Source organism: Pelophylax lessonae (assembly GCF_965119305.1).
Source record: "Pelophylax lessonae genome assembly, chromosome: 6".
NCBI classification, from domain to species: Eukaryota; Metazoa; Chordata; class Amphibia; order Anura; family Ranidae; genus Pelophylax; species Pelophylax lessonae.
In genome coordinates this window covers 271,929,335-271,943,670 of record NC_138773.1, presented here as the reverse complement: position 1 = coordinate 271,943,670, position 14,336 = coordinate 271,929,335, and the positions used below count along the sequence as shown (strand labels likewise).

The 14,336-nt window shown below is 44.2% G+C and overlaps 1 protein-coding gene across 1 annotated transcript in view; it reads right to left on the bottom strand.

Moving 5' to 3' along the window:
- The window catches only part of CCDC148 (coiled-coil domain containing 148), a 396,666-nt gene that overhangs the window by 381,702 nt on the left and 628 nt on the right, over positions 1 to 14,336 (bottom strand).

Here is a 14,336-nt window from a genome sequence, read left to right as displayed (position 1 = left end):
CAGAGACACAAGTCAGAATTCCTTCTTCAGGGGCAACCTTTAGGTAGCGGTAGAATCTGCCGAATGACACTTTAGAGTGTATGCCTGCCAGTAACATTAAAAGCAAGTGGCTGGATTGCTCTCATCACTGCATTGGGGTGCCTTGTTGGGGAAAGCGAATGACTAAAAATAAAGACGTATCGTGTAGGCACGTTCCAATTTGTGTGTGCCCGTCAGCCGATAGCTGAATGGGGACAGCTGAAACCCAAAGAAGCTGGGAGATCTTAGCAGTAGCGTAGGCTAGTATAGAACCGTGCATCAAACATCCACCTTCAGGCAAGTGAGCAATATTGCCTGAAGGTGGATGTTTGATGCACGGTTCTATACTAGCCTACGCTACTGCTAAGATCTCCCAGCTTCTTTGGGTTTGAAGTTATATATTACTACCTGTGCCTTAAAAGTCCCACCCCAAGGGGAACTCCTTTCCAAAGTATTTTACACACACAACCATTCCCTTAAGCTGATCTCTTCTTTTCATTTTTTAGTATCTAAAAAACAATAAAATAATGTAGCTCCCTACTGCTAGAATTGTACTATAATTTGTATTCAGTACTCATAGAAGGGAGCTGCTGCATCTGATTTGATGACCCCTTGCTGCTCCGTGTACTGTATGTGAACGCCCTCCTGTCAAGGTTCCACCTAGTTAGAGTCTGTCTACGATAAACTCAAAAGCACTTACGATATATTGTTTCTAAGAATGCTGATTTCCATTTTGTTGATCTTGTTAGAGTAAGGAATTAATGAATATATTCAAAATATATTAGGACTGCACTGCAGGACAAATTTTATACATTTTAGTCACTCGTTTTTTTTTTTTTTTTACAGCTTTATAGGACATAGATACTGTTCCTGAACATTAAGCTGAACTCAAGGCGGACAAATAAATACACAGAAATACATATGTAGGAGCTGTTTTACTGGCCGAAGAATTTGTATTTCTGTCTCTCTAGTCCTGAGATTTGCACAACTATGCTATACAACAAAGCTAGCCTGGTGATGTTAAATACGGTAAAATTTCAGTACCCAGGAGATTATAGACGATACGTACAGCTACTTATACAATTTAAATACTGAACACAGGTGTATGCAGGTATACGCAGGTTTGAGCATAAACATGTGTACATACTGTAGATGGATGTATGCCCCTGGATGCAGACTGCCTGCCCGTATGCATATGCTCATTTACGCTTGGAACTATGCATATGCGCATATTGCCTTACAGTACTGGGTAATTCATCTGTAAAGACGTCTTAAAGTGGAGTTATACTGTATCTGAGCAACACAAACCAAAAATGCTATTTAAAGAGGAAGTAAACTTCCTTCTCTTGCTTTTACCTATAGATAAGCCTATAATAAGGCTTAAGCGGAGTTCCGGCCTCAAAATCGAAAAAATCGATTTTGGGCCATCCGCTTGCTGAGGGCCACCTGAAAAAGAAATGGATGCTCCCAATTTTTTTTTTTTTTGGGTCCCTTACCTTGATATTGAAGAAAATATACTCAACTTCCTTCCACTTCCTCCCTCTGCGGCCGCGGCCCGCGCCGTCACTTCCGGCTTGCGATAACTCCTGGGAGCTGAACGCCATCGCTCCCAGGAGTCAATGACCTGCACCGGCCCCGCTCGTCACTTCCGGTGCAGGCGTGGCATTCCCTGCTAAACAGCTTCTGGGCATGCCCAGAAGCTGTGCAGGGATGCCGCACCTGCACCGGAAGTGACAAGCGGGGCCGGTGCAGTGCATTGTGGGACTCCGACGTCACCGAAGAGAAAGCAGAAGAGGACACGCTGGCTTCAGCTGCCCACACCTGAGATGGCTGCGCTGGAGAAGAACTTTTCAAGGTAAGTATTTCTTCTTACAGGTAAGTGCGACCCGGGACAGTTCAGAGGCTATCCATTGTGGAATGTACTAGCCCTGACTGTCCCGGGGGTATTTTTATCTAAATTTGACCCCGAGGCCGGGAACTCCGCTTTAACAATAGGTAGTGTAAATATCTCCTAAACGGGCACCGCTGCTGTGTCTCAGCCAATCAGGAGGGAGAGTCTCAGATGGCCGAGACACTCGTGGACATTGCTAGACAGAGATGGGGCTCAGGTAAGTACTAGGGGGTGCTGGGGAGGCTGCTGCACACAGAAGGCTTTTTATCCTAATACATAGTATACATTAATCCCCCTGGCGGTATTCCTGAGTGTGGCTCGGGGTTAACTTTCAGTACCAAAAGCGGTAACACTGAGCCACATTTGGGATTACCCCAGAACGTTACTCACCTTCCCTGCGATCCCCCGCCGTCCTCCCCGCCGTTCCTCCTCACAGTCTCTCCCCGCTCTGTGCACGGCCGATTGCCGGCACTTGCCTTCTGGTTCCCTCCCTGCGAGCGTTGCGACGCAGGGGGGTGGAACCGGCGGCAATTTCAAAAGTGTAAATACACAAATGACATGATACAAAACTGTGATCCTAACAGATTACACTGTATCATGCCATTTCAGCACAGGATTGCACCTGGTGACTTTTCCATTGCCCTGCCTGTGCTTTTTCAGTGCTTTGTGTCTGGAAAATTTGAACAACCATGGAGTCCAAAAAGCGTTTTTTTGCGCAAAAGCGCTTTTAGATGAACTGGAAAACAGCGACAGCGAAACGGAGTTACTTGAAGAACTGAGCGATAGTGATTTGTGGGAAAATTCGTCATCAGGTACAGAAAGTGACGACAGCGACGATTCTGATGTCTCTTTCTGGCACATAGCTTGTAGAATTTGGGAAGTATATCAAATGATTCTTCCAACAGAGCCAGATTCTTTCCAACAGAGCCAGAAAGAGACATCAGAATCGTCGCTGTCGTCACTTCCCGTACCTGATGACAAATTTTCCCACGAATCGCTATCGCTCAGTTCTTCCGCTTCGCTGTCGCTGTTTTCCAGTTTGTCTAAAAGCGCTTTTGCTCAAAAAGAACACTTTTTGGACGCCATGGTCGTTCTCTATTTTCCAGGCATAAAGAACTGGAAAAGCACAGGCAGTGCAATGGAAAAGCCACCAGGTGAAATCCTGTGGTGAAATGGCATGATACAGTGTAATCCGTTAGGATCACAGCTTTGTATCATGTCATTTAGTGTATTTACACTTTTGAATTTGCCGCCGGTTACACCCCCCCCCGCATCGCAACGCTTGCAGGGAAGGGAATCGAAGGCAGGTGCCGGCATCGGCTAAGCACACAGCGGGAGGACAGCGGGGGAGGACGGCGGGGGAGCGCGGCGAGGGAGGATGGCGGGGGATCACAGGGGAAGGTGAGTTTTAAAATGTAAAACAACAGATTTCTATGCAAAACAATGTACTGCTTTTAGCACAGAAATCCTGACATAATCAGACCGCCAGGGAGGTTAAGATAAAAAAAAAACCCTTCTGCCTTTACAACTCCTTTAAGATCACTGACAGCCGGTAAAGTGAGTAACATTGATTAGCTCGTTACAATGGTATCTGAAGGCGTGTGGGATATATTAGGCAGCAAGTAAACATGTTGTCTATAAAGTTGATTTATTGAAAGCAACAAAAATGGGCATCACAGTTTGTTGTATATAGTACTGTATAACTGCAGAATGTTCAGGGTTCCATGCTGACTAGTATCCACAGCCTACAATGTGCACGTGAGCTTTAGAACTGGACCAATGAGCAATGGAAGAAAGTGGCCTGGTCTAATAAATCACACTTTCTTTTAGATCATGTGGATGGCTGGGTGCGTGTGCGTAATTTACCTGGGTAAGAGATGGCCCCAGGATGCGGTATGGAAAGAATTTTACTTTGACACACACCACCTACCTAAACATTGTTGCCGACCAAGTACACCCCTTCATGGAAAAGGTATTAACTGATTGCAGTGATCTCTTTCAGTAAAAATATTTGACTTGCCACAATGAAAAATGGTTCCAGAATGGTTTGAGGAACACAAGGAGTGTGAGGTGTTGACTTGGCCTCCAAATTCTCCAGATCTCAATCCATAGAGCATTCCATTGAGTCCGATCCATGGAGACTCCAACTCGCAACTTACAGGACTTAAAGTGGTTGTAAACCTCAGGCATAAAATATGAAACAATCATATCCCTCTACAGGGTGTACTTTTTTATTTAAGAGCTCAAACTGTCATTTCTGTCAGCCGTTTCATTCCTCTGCCCTCAGCATGAGTCACCTCTGACAAATTTTCCTGACACCAGAAAAAAAAGGTGATGGGGATCTCCAGCACACAGCCTGTGACTGACCGCCTCAGCTCTGTTGCTGCGTGCTCTGTGAAAAGGGGGGGGGGTGTGTCTCTTCCCTCCAATCAGCTCTCAGAGCTCTTCTCACTGAGCACTGTAGTGTGTAATTTCAGCTCTCTGCTTTACAACCACTTTAAAAGATCTGCTACTGACAGCTTGGTGCCACATACCAGAGCATGCCTTCAGAGGTCTAGTGGCAAAACACAGCAACTACTCAATGTTAAGTGAGTCATCATAATGGTATGGCTGAACAATGTATGCCCCGATACACCCATATAAAGAGGTCCTGTCATATCCTTGCATCACAATAAGGTGTCATGTACCAATCAATTACATGCTCAGTTTTTTATCTGCACTGGACTAGTGACAGCAAGGGTAGGATTGGATGCCATTAGAAATGCCAGTTCTCTCTATGACAGTTTTCACATGTAAACACTAAATTAATTCCAACCACTTTGCAACAGATAGACTCCATGCCAAACTTGCTTATTATTCAGTTTTTGATCAATCCCTGTGTTTATTCTATTTGTTTAAATGAAAGTCAGAAAGCCTTGATTTGGATGACAGTCTGTTCTCCCACTGGCCAGATCAATATTAAAAAGCTTTAGCCTTTACAAATCCAAACAAAAACACAGATGGGAATATGTCTGTGGCATGGCGTGCCAGTCCAGACAAACTCGGGGAGAGTTAATATCTTCTGCCTCATTTGCCAGAAATATGCACACCACTGGTGCCATGCTTGCAATGTTGCAAAAAACAATGAACACAGCACAGAAGGTCCCTGGTTTTGTGCGCTTAGCAGCAAAGAGTTCATTCACACCATATCAGATGAACTGTGTTGATCTGCATAGATGGGTGCAAGTTTGACACCAGAGCACAGTTCTATATGTCCTTTTCCCATCAAAATGCTGTGTTGAGGTGGATTGTGGTGTGTTGTGTAAAAATTCAGCAATATTGAATTTTATACACTGCACAACTTGGGCTGGGTCCACACAAGCTGCAGCCATGGCTTACAGCAGGGGGTCCAGTGCATCCCTGTTCACAGATTCAGGTGAAAATCCGGTCTGAATTTTTGCTTGAATTTGCGCCCTTTCCAAATGCTGACCACGGTCGCCCCAGAGGTGTGTGAACCGGCTCCATTGAGAGCCGTCCACACTCTCCTGTCATGCGAATTGAATGCGGTGAAACCCACATCCAATTTGCATATGTGTGAACCCAGCCTTACCTCTCAACATGTCACTTCACCACAGCGTGGCCCAATGCACTTCACTGTATAGACTTGATTGAAGTCTCATTTTGTGACACTTCAATAAAGTTTAAAGAAAAAAAAAACAAGTAAACAGTGTGATGTGTTGTAACAGCCATTACACCATCCCTACACAAAGAACAACAGTCTACACCAGGCATGTCCAACCTGCGGCCCGGAACCTCAGGCAATGCGGCCTACTGCCACCTAACAACTTTTTTTTTGCTGGGGAGGAAGGAAGTCAGGTCGGGGGCACGGTCACAGCAGCTTCCAACTAACAGTAGGCAGAGTCTGCCTCAGAGGGGGGTGGCATATGCAGTGTTTCTGACTCCTACCACCATGACCACTTCAAATCATTGAAGTGGTCATGGTGGTTAGAGTGTTCCTTTATTATCGCTCAGAAGAAGTAAACCTCTGTATACTGATTCAATTTCATTTGATCATCCTCTAGTTGTGTTAAATTAGTGCGGGTGGTGCGGGAAGGGCGCGGTGGCATTTTATTACTTATATACCTTAACTATAGTATATATTTTATATGCGGCCTGAGAAAATTTCTCTACACTCAATGTGGCCCAGAGAAGCCAAAAGGTTGGACACCCATGGTCTACACCAATTCAGCAATGAACAAGCCCTTAGATGTCAATGTACACTGTTTTCAAATACTGTCAGAGGGCCTGGTCAAGCCATGTATGTTGGGCTGTCCTGGGCAGTCTAGCCCAAAGCAGTCCCAACACATAGACAAGGCAAATTGTCTTGAGTCCTATGAGTTCAATTCACACCACTGCACTGAAGAGTGGAACATGCACTACTAGGTTTGTGCTGAGACACTTGGAAACATTCTATCCCCCAGTTTATTTCAGTGATCGAACCCTAAATACAGGGTTTTTTCAGCTGGAACTTGGTGGAACTCAGTTCCACTACCTCTGCCTCAGGCCCTATCCTCCCTGCTCACACTATCACATGTAAACACAGAACTCTGGCTTCTGTGTTTACAAGGTGACAGCTTGTCTCCCAAAGACTCCCTCAGATCTGATCTCTGGAGCATGGCCCCACTGAGTGCAGGATGGGGACAAGGGAGATGCAGGTTCCCGGGGTGTAGTGCAGATGCCGACACCCCTACAGTGTGCAGTGAGGTACTAGAGCCAACTGGGTGCTTTAGCTTAATACTTAATACAGCAATAAAAGTAAGATGTGTGGAAGATAGTGGAGCATTTAAGGAGGTGGGTAGAAGATTGGGGGCAGCGTAGGGGGGGGGGGGTTGCATGTAGAGGTCAGAGTTGAAGAAGGGTGAAAGGGAAATGTGGATGGGGGATGCAGAGGTAAGCAGCTGTGGAAGAACTCTGCACTCTGTGTGTAGCCCACCCCTAAACTTTGTAATCTGTATGCAGTGCACACCCCTGAACTCTGCACTATGTATGTATTGCACTTAACTTTGAACTCTGTGCATAACCCCCTCCCCCCTGCATCTCCCGAACTCTGCACTCTGTACATAATGCACTCCTGGTATTTAATGTCCCTTTATGACCCTCCCTCCGTTAGTGAAATTTGACCAAGTCCACTATTTGATGTGTGTGTGTGTGTGGAGGGGGGGGGGGGGTAGAGGGTAGTGGTTGACTTCTTGTACCTATTTTCTGAGAAAAAAAGCCCTGCCTAAATATACTTAATTAAACACGTATGTCTCCTTTAAGGGTCCATTCACACTAGCCTGACAAGTCGCGGTCGGTCGCCTGCCATTGATTAGCACAGGAGCCATTCTAATAGGAGCGACACAAGTCGCTCCGACTTAGGAAAAGGGTGCACGCTGTGCACCGCGACTTCACAGGTCGCCCCAGCAAGTCGTGTCGCCCCTGTCTGAATGGGCTCTTAATGTGGTTTTAAAACATGCCGCTATTACAATAAACATGACAGGAATAATAAATCTGTTATTTCTTGTTCTACAGGCAAGGAGCTCAACATTCGTGGCTTCATCAACTGCAGCACAAAATATGTAGTGTATATGGTAGAATGTACCACATGTGCCCTACAGCATGTGGGCTGTACATCTAGAGCCTTTAGGGTTAGAATAAGCAAACACTATCATACTCCAGTGACAAAAATGTGTCCAATGTTTCTAAATATTTTAAGTATGTGCATGTAGGGAACATGGACTCTTTTATTTTTATAGGTCTTGAGAAGGTTAAAAAACTTCCTCAGAGAATGGATCTCCACCACAGACTCCCCGAGAGGGGATTTTCTCCTTGAATACTAGAATTTCCTTTGGCATGGATTCCATATGGGACATAGATTTATTTTTGAATAATCTTCTATAGCCATAGTTTTCTGAGTATGTTTTAGTTTGAGGCATCTTTGTATCACTAAGGAATGTTGTTTAGATAGATAATAATATAATACAATATAATGTTTTCTAGATGGGTGAGAACATTTCACATTTTTTGATACTTCCTTTCCCCAGAATGGGTCACATACCACAGCCATCCACAGCTTAGCCCCCAGCTACATCACTAGTCTAGTCTCAAAATACCAACCAAATCGCTCTCTTCGTTCCTCTCAAAACCTCCTGCTCTCTAGCTCCCTCGTCACCTCCTACCATGCTCGCCGCCAGGACTTTACCAGAGCCTCTCCAATCCCACTGCGCATGCTCACAGCTGCGAGGGTAGGAAATTGTCACGGGGTAGTGTTTTTTAACGTTACACCGCATCAGCTGTTGCCGCGCGTTGTAAGATTCTGGTACCTCTGGTACCCTTATTTTCCATTTTCTTTCAATATGCGTCCCACCTTTCTAATTGGGTAGTACGCATACACCTTTAAGACGGATGACGTCATCGCCGAGCGCCGCAGAGCGGCTATTTCAAGCGCCGGCGTTCTCTCTCACGTTGTTCGTTCAACCTGCCTGTGTGTCCACATGCTTACAAGCTTGTCTTGCTGCCGAAACCTCCAGCTATTCTCTTTTACTTGGAACAGACCGGAACCTCGCTACTGATCCCTGTATCTCGCTACTGGATCACTCCCTCACTACTGGACCCTTCTACTACTAACCTTACTAGTGATAAGTACCCCACAGGGGAATCCTCCATAACCTTACTTACACTATCTACCTCTGCACATTAAGGACTGTTACTATCTATGCATACTAATTCTATCATCTGCACTGTTACATAGATTGCTAGCTCTTGAGTCTACTACCATCTATCCTTGCACTGGTTTGGTCTATCCTGTATTTGTCATCTGCTGTCCTTACCACCTGTTGCCATGCTCGATTGCTAACCTATCTGCATTCTACCTAATACCATCTAATACTCTCCTGAACATTTCTATCGAGTGCTTACCATCTCTGTCACTGTTCACACCTGTCCCTTCAGCACATCATCTTCATACTATCATATACATCCTATCACTCCAGGAACATCTTATTGAGTGTGTATATCTGTATGCTGAAGCTGACAGGCCCACAGTGATGAGTCTGGAGAGTTGGATCTGGTTATTCAACACATCTCTACATGACTACTGAGTGGAGATTCTGCAGCTGCAAATCCAGCCTACTACAAAAACGCAGGAGCGTTACACGCGTACATTAAATCATCTCCGGTCCAACATTAAATCCTCTCCGCTCCAAACCCTTCAGACTTCCCTGATCTCGGCTCCAAAATGTAAAAGCGGCGGCGGGTCTATGAAAATATACAGTAAATCACGGAGCCGAGATCATGTGGGACGCCACACCTGCTGATGAATGATGGGTGCCAGCAGGGAAATCTCAGGGTTGGAGTGGAGATGATTTAATGTAGTGGCTGCCCATGCGCAGTGGGACGCGCAGCAACAGCTGATATATGACGCCGTGTAACGTTAAAAAATACTACCCCATTAGAAATTCCCTACCCTCCACAGCTTTGAGCATGCGCAGTGGGAAGCTGCTCAGCTGTTCAATGACGTACATGCACAGGAAGTGATGAGGGTAGTGAATTTTCATGGGGTAGGCTTTTTTAACGTTACACCGGATGCAGTAGTGGTGCATGCTTCATCACACTGCTTACTTGTTTCTTTTTTTTTTTTCTTACTTACTTTTTTTTAATTGTCACATTCATGTCCCTGCAGAGCAGTTCAGTGTGTTGTATATGCTGTATATGCTGTATATGCTGTGACATATAATGCCTTCTAGATATGCTGTCTTTTTCCGCACTGCACTGCACACAGGGTGAATTTGATTTAAATTAAGTTGATTTAAATCACAATTTAAATCACGATTATTATCACTAGTAAAAAGGCTTTGTTTAAATGAACTCGATTGAAATCATAATTTTTAAAGAGCAACTGTCATCTCTGTCAAGCAACAGATCCTCCTCTTACCCGCTGTTGACTAATTGATAGTCCTATTCCCTTTAATGGGAAGGTTATAAAAAGGAATTTGTTAGCTCATTGTTGGGAAAGTAAATATATAATTACAGGTACCTCATCCCTAATAAAGTAGCAGAAAATTGGAGATGTGGGGCATAGGTTGGGACTTTACAGGGTACCGTTATAGAACCAATAAGTATAGTAGATTAAATATATTAAAATATATTTTATTAAATACACATAATCCCCCACTAAAAAATCATGTATTTCTCTTATTGATCCACTACCCACTACTAGTGGGTAGTGGATCAATAAGAGAAATACATGATTGGTACCGGCTCACCCTGGCCCAGCTGTAGTCTCTGGTGACTCCAACCTATATAACGAGGATTATGATTCTGTTTGATACTTTTAAATAAGTGTACATGTCTTGGTATATATGATTTATATGATTTGTATTTTTGTCTTTGTATTGTTCCCCTTCTCTCTTTTGTGGGGGATTATGTGTATTTAATAAAGTATATTTTAATATATTTATTCTACTATACTTAAAGTGGAGTTCCACCCTAAATTTATACTTACCTCCATCTTCTCGCTCCGGGTCACCTGAAAAACAAATGGATAATCGCAATTTTTTTTTTTTTTTTTACTTACCTTGTAGAGAAAATATACTTACCTTACTTCCTTCTTCCTCCCCTCCGCGGTCACGGCGATTCGTCACTTCCTGGCTTTTGCAATGATTTCTGGGAGCTGAACGTCATCGCTCCCAGGAATCAATGCGCCTGCACCGGCCCCGATGTCAGTTCCAATGCGCGCGCGTCATTCCCTTCTAAACAGCTTCTGGGCATGCCCAGAAGCTGTGGAGGGATGACGCACGCGCACCGGAAGTGACGGCGGGGCCGGTGCAGTGCATCGTGGGACCGAAGAAGAAGGAAGAGGACGCAGAAGAGGATCGCGCTGGCTTCAAGCTGCCCACACCTGAGATGGCAGCGCTGGACAATACTTTTTCAAGGTAAGTATTTCTCCTAACAGGTAAGTGCAACCCGGGACAGATCAGAGGCTAGCCATTGTGGAATGTACTAGCCCTGACTGTCCCGGGGGTATTTTTATTAAAAAAGTATTCCCAGGGTGGAACTCCGCTTTAATGGGAAGGTTGGTGATGCGGCAGTGACACAACAAGGTGAGGGACATGATGATAGATATAAATGTCAGCGATGCTCAAAAATGAATAATTAATTAATAATAAAGTGCACTAGTGCTAAATCAATCCCATAAATATAAAGTGTTAAATACTGTGAATAAAGTGTATACGTGCTAAATCAATTTCTCATTTAACACAAAGCGCAATATATACTGTGCAACATGCACAAATAAATACATCTATCAAGCAAAAATTATTTTCATTCTATGGTAATAAATGTGCATAAAAATAAATTATTTATATACTGTGCAACATATGCTCATAAATAAATAAATAAATATATATATCCAACAGAAAATCTCTTCATTAAATGCTTATGTTTACAAAGTTCTTTGCTTAAATTCTTCTGTAAAGTGCTCTTATGCTCAAATAAGTGAGTCCTCTTCACAAAAAGTGCCAAGTGGTATCACACAGTGCTCCCCTCTTAATCCCTCACTCACCAGATTTAAGAGGGTAATATGCCTGTCACAGCCATCCACGCTGAAAACTCTGGCTAGTAAGCACTTCTGATCACTCCAGGTCACTCTCAATCAAGCAAGATACGTGGCTAAGGAATCCTTTTTCTCTCTGTTCAGAAGGCTCCCCCCATAATGAATAGAAGAATCTCCATAGTGAGATACCTTCCAGCAGTTTTATTGAAAAAAAAAAAAAAGTTACACTTACAAAAACAACGATTTTCAAATGCCTTGAATGAATTTCCTGGTGTTGGACGCTGCTTCCGCGTTCTGCGCTCCAAACACCGGATATGACGTCGGACGTACGGGCAACGGCTTGACACGTTTTGCTCCACCAATCAGAGCGTCCTCATAGCTTATGATTTTTTTAACTTTAATTGACCTTGCATTGTGCACTGGTGCGCAGTCATGTTGGAACAGGAAGAGGCCATCCTCAAACTGTTCCCACTAAGTTGGGAGTATGAAATTGTCCAAAATGTCTTGGCATGCACCTTAAGGCCCCTTTCACACAGGCCGACCGTTCAGATCCTGTCCGTTTTTCAGGCGGATCTGAATGGATGCCCCATGCATCTCTAAGGGGCATCGGATGTCAGCGGAGACATGTCCGCTGACATCCGATCCGTCAAATCTATTTTCCAACCGTCTAGTGGATGGGATCGGATGGGATCGGATGAGAAAGGACAGACGGTCCGTTCCCATCCGATTCCCCCATAGAGAACAGCAAGGATCTGACAGCTGTGTCTCCCCACACAGCGTGGAGACACATCTGCCATCTGCCTGCTAAGCGGGGGATCGACGGATCGATCCCCCGCTGAGAAAAACAGAGTCTGCCGACGGACTCCTATGTGTGAAAGGGGCCTAAGAGTTCCCTTCACTGGAACTAAGGGGCCAAGCCCAATTCGCTTGCAGTGCGGAGAGGGAGGTGTCACAGCCCCCGCTGCTCTCTATGGGGGATCGGATTAGAGCGGACCGCCTGTCCGCTCTCATTCGATCCGATCCCTGAACGGATGGAAAAATAGGGTTTCCATCTGTCCGGATTTCAAGGACAGGATCGGACACGGATGGCAGCGGGTGTCAGCGGAGGTGTCTCCGCTGACATCCGCTGCCCCATAGAGCTGCATGGAAGATCCGATCAGATCTGCCTAAAAAACTGACAGGCGTATCTGATCGGATCGCCCGTGTGAAAGAGCCCTTAAGCAAGTCCCAAGTTACTGTGGCGAAAAGCAAGCAAGTCAAGCCGAGTCCCTGCGTCAAGCAAGTCAAGTCATTTATTTTGGTCAAGTCACAAATCAGGTCAAAATACTGATCTACCCCAATTTTCACCTTTAAATCCATTAAAAGTCAGTGGTCAGGAAAGGTTTTGTTTTATTTTCAACATTAACAAAACTGCTTAGTGCTTTTTTTCTTGGCATATTAAAGAAACACTTTGAATGCCCAAACAGCTCAAAATCCTTCGTCTGGTCATGTTTCAACACCACAGTCACTAAAAACATGTTAAGTATTTTCAGAGATGTATAGTAACTAAGTAGAACTACTTCATTACTGTACTTGAGTACGGAAAGGCGGTATCTGTACTTTCCTAGAGTAGAATTTTTTTCTCCTACTTCCACTTTTACTTCACTACATTTTTTCAATGATTTCAATACTTCTACTCCGATATTTTTTTTTGTGCTGCATAGTTACTCGTTACAATTATAAAAATTACCACTGCCAGAACAGTAGATGGCAGGTTTCATGAAGCTCAAAACATGTGCATTAAGCCCCGTTCACATAGGGGCGACGCTACTTCGCACCGCGACCAGCGCGCCGCTACTTTGGAGCCGCCGCCACGGACTTCATAACATTGAAGTCTATGGGGGTCGCCCCAAAGAAGCTCCGGACCCTTTTTCTAGGTCGGAGCGACTTGTGTCGCTCCTATTAGAACGGGTCCGCAGCTTCCCTATGGGAGGCAACCTGCGGCGACCAGTGAGGCGACCATAATGATTAAGCACAAGATGTATGTGTGAAACGCGTCTACGAGACTTTATGCTGGTGTCTTTGGTGTCATCACTTGCAACTTTTTGGAAATAAAGGTATTTGAAACCTATTGGAATCCCTGGATGTGCGGCTAATTCTTTTCCTACAAGTGTTCCCACGGAGGCGGGCCGGGGCCAGCACTCTATTGGATATCCTATCTCCTGGCAATCACCACACAATATACACCTGGAGCAGTGTCTTTCTTTTCTTTAGTGAGGCGACCAGGTCACCTCACAGGTCGCCCTAGTGTGAACCGGGACTTATCAGTGCATACAAAAAAATAAATGCTACTGTATGTATAAATAAAAGCTGCATTTGAAATAATAAAAAACAATATGATGTTCAAACTTTTGACTTCTTTCTTTAATAACTACATAACACAGTACTGGTACTTTTACTTTCAGTACTTGAGTAGCAAAATTTTTAAAAAAACTACTTGCAATACTTAAGTACAAAAAATGTTGAATACTTTACTACTTCTACTCAAGTCACTTTTTGATGGAGCACTTCCAATTCTACTCAAGTCACTTTTTGATGGAGCACTTGTACTTTTACTCAAGTATGGGTTTTGAGTACTTTTATACAACTCTGAGTATTTCCATTGTTAAACAGCCAGTTTCCTAAAAATCAGAACACACTGAGGTGTTTTAAGTGACTGTGGTGTCAGAAACATAACAGGCAGATTCATTTTGCTTTAACACATCTTGAGAAAATGCAAATATTTAATAACTTATAAAAGTAAAGTAATTTCGAGTCATATGTCTCAAATCAAAGTCAAGTCTCAAGTCATGAATACCAAGACAAAGTCAAGTCGAG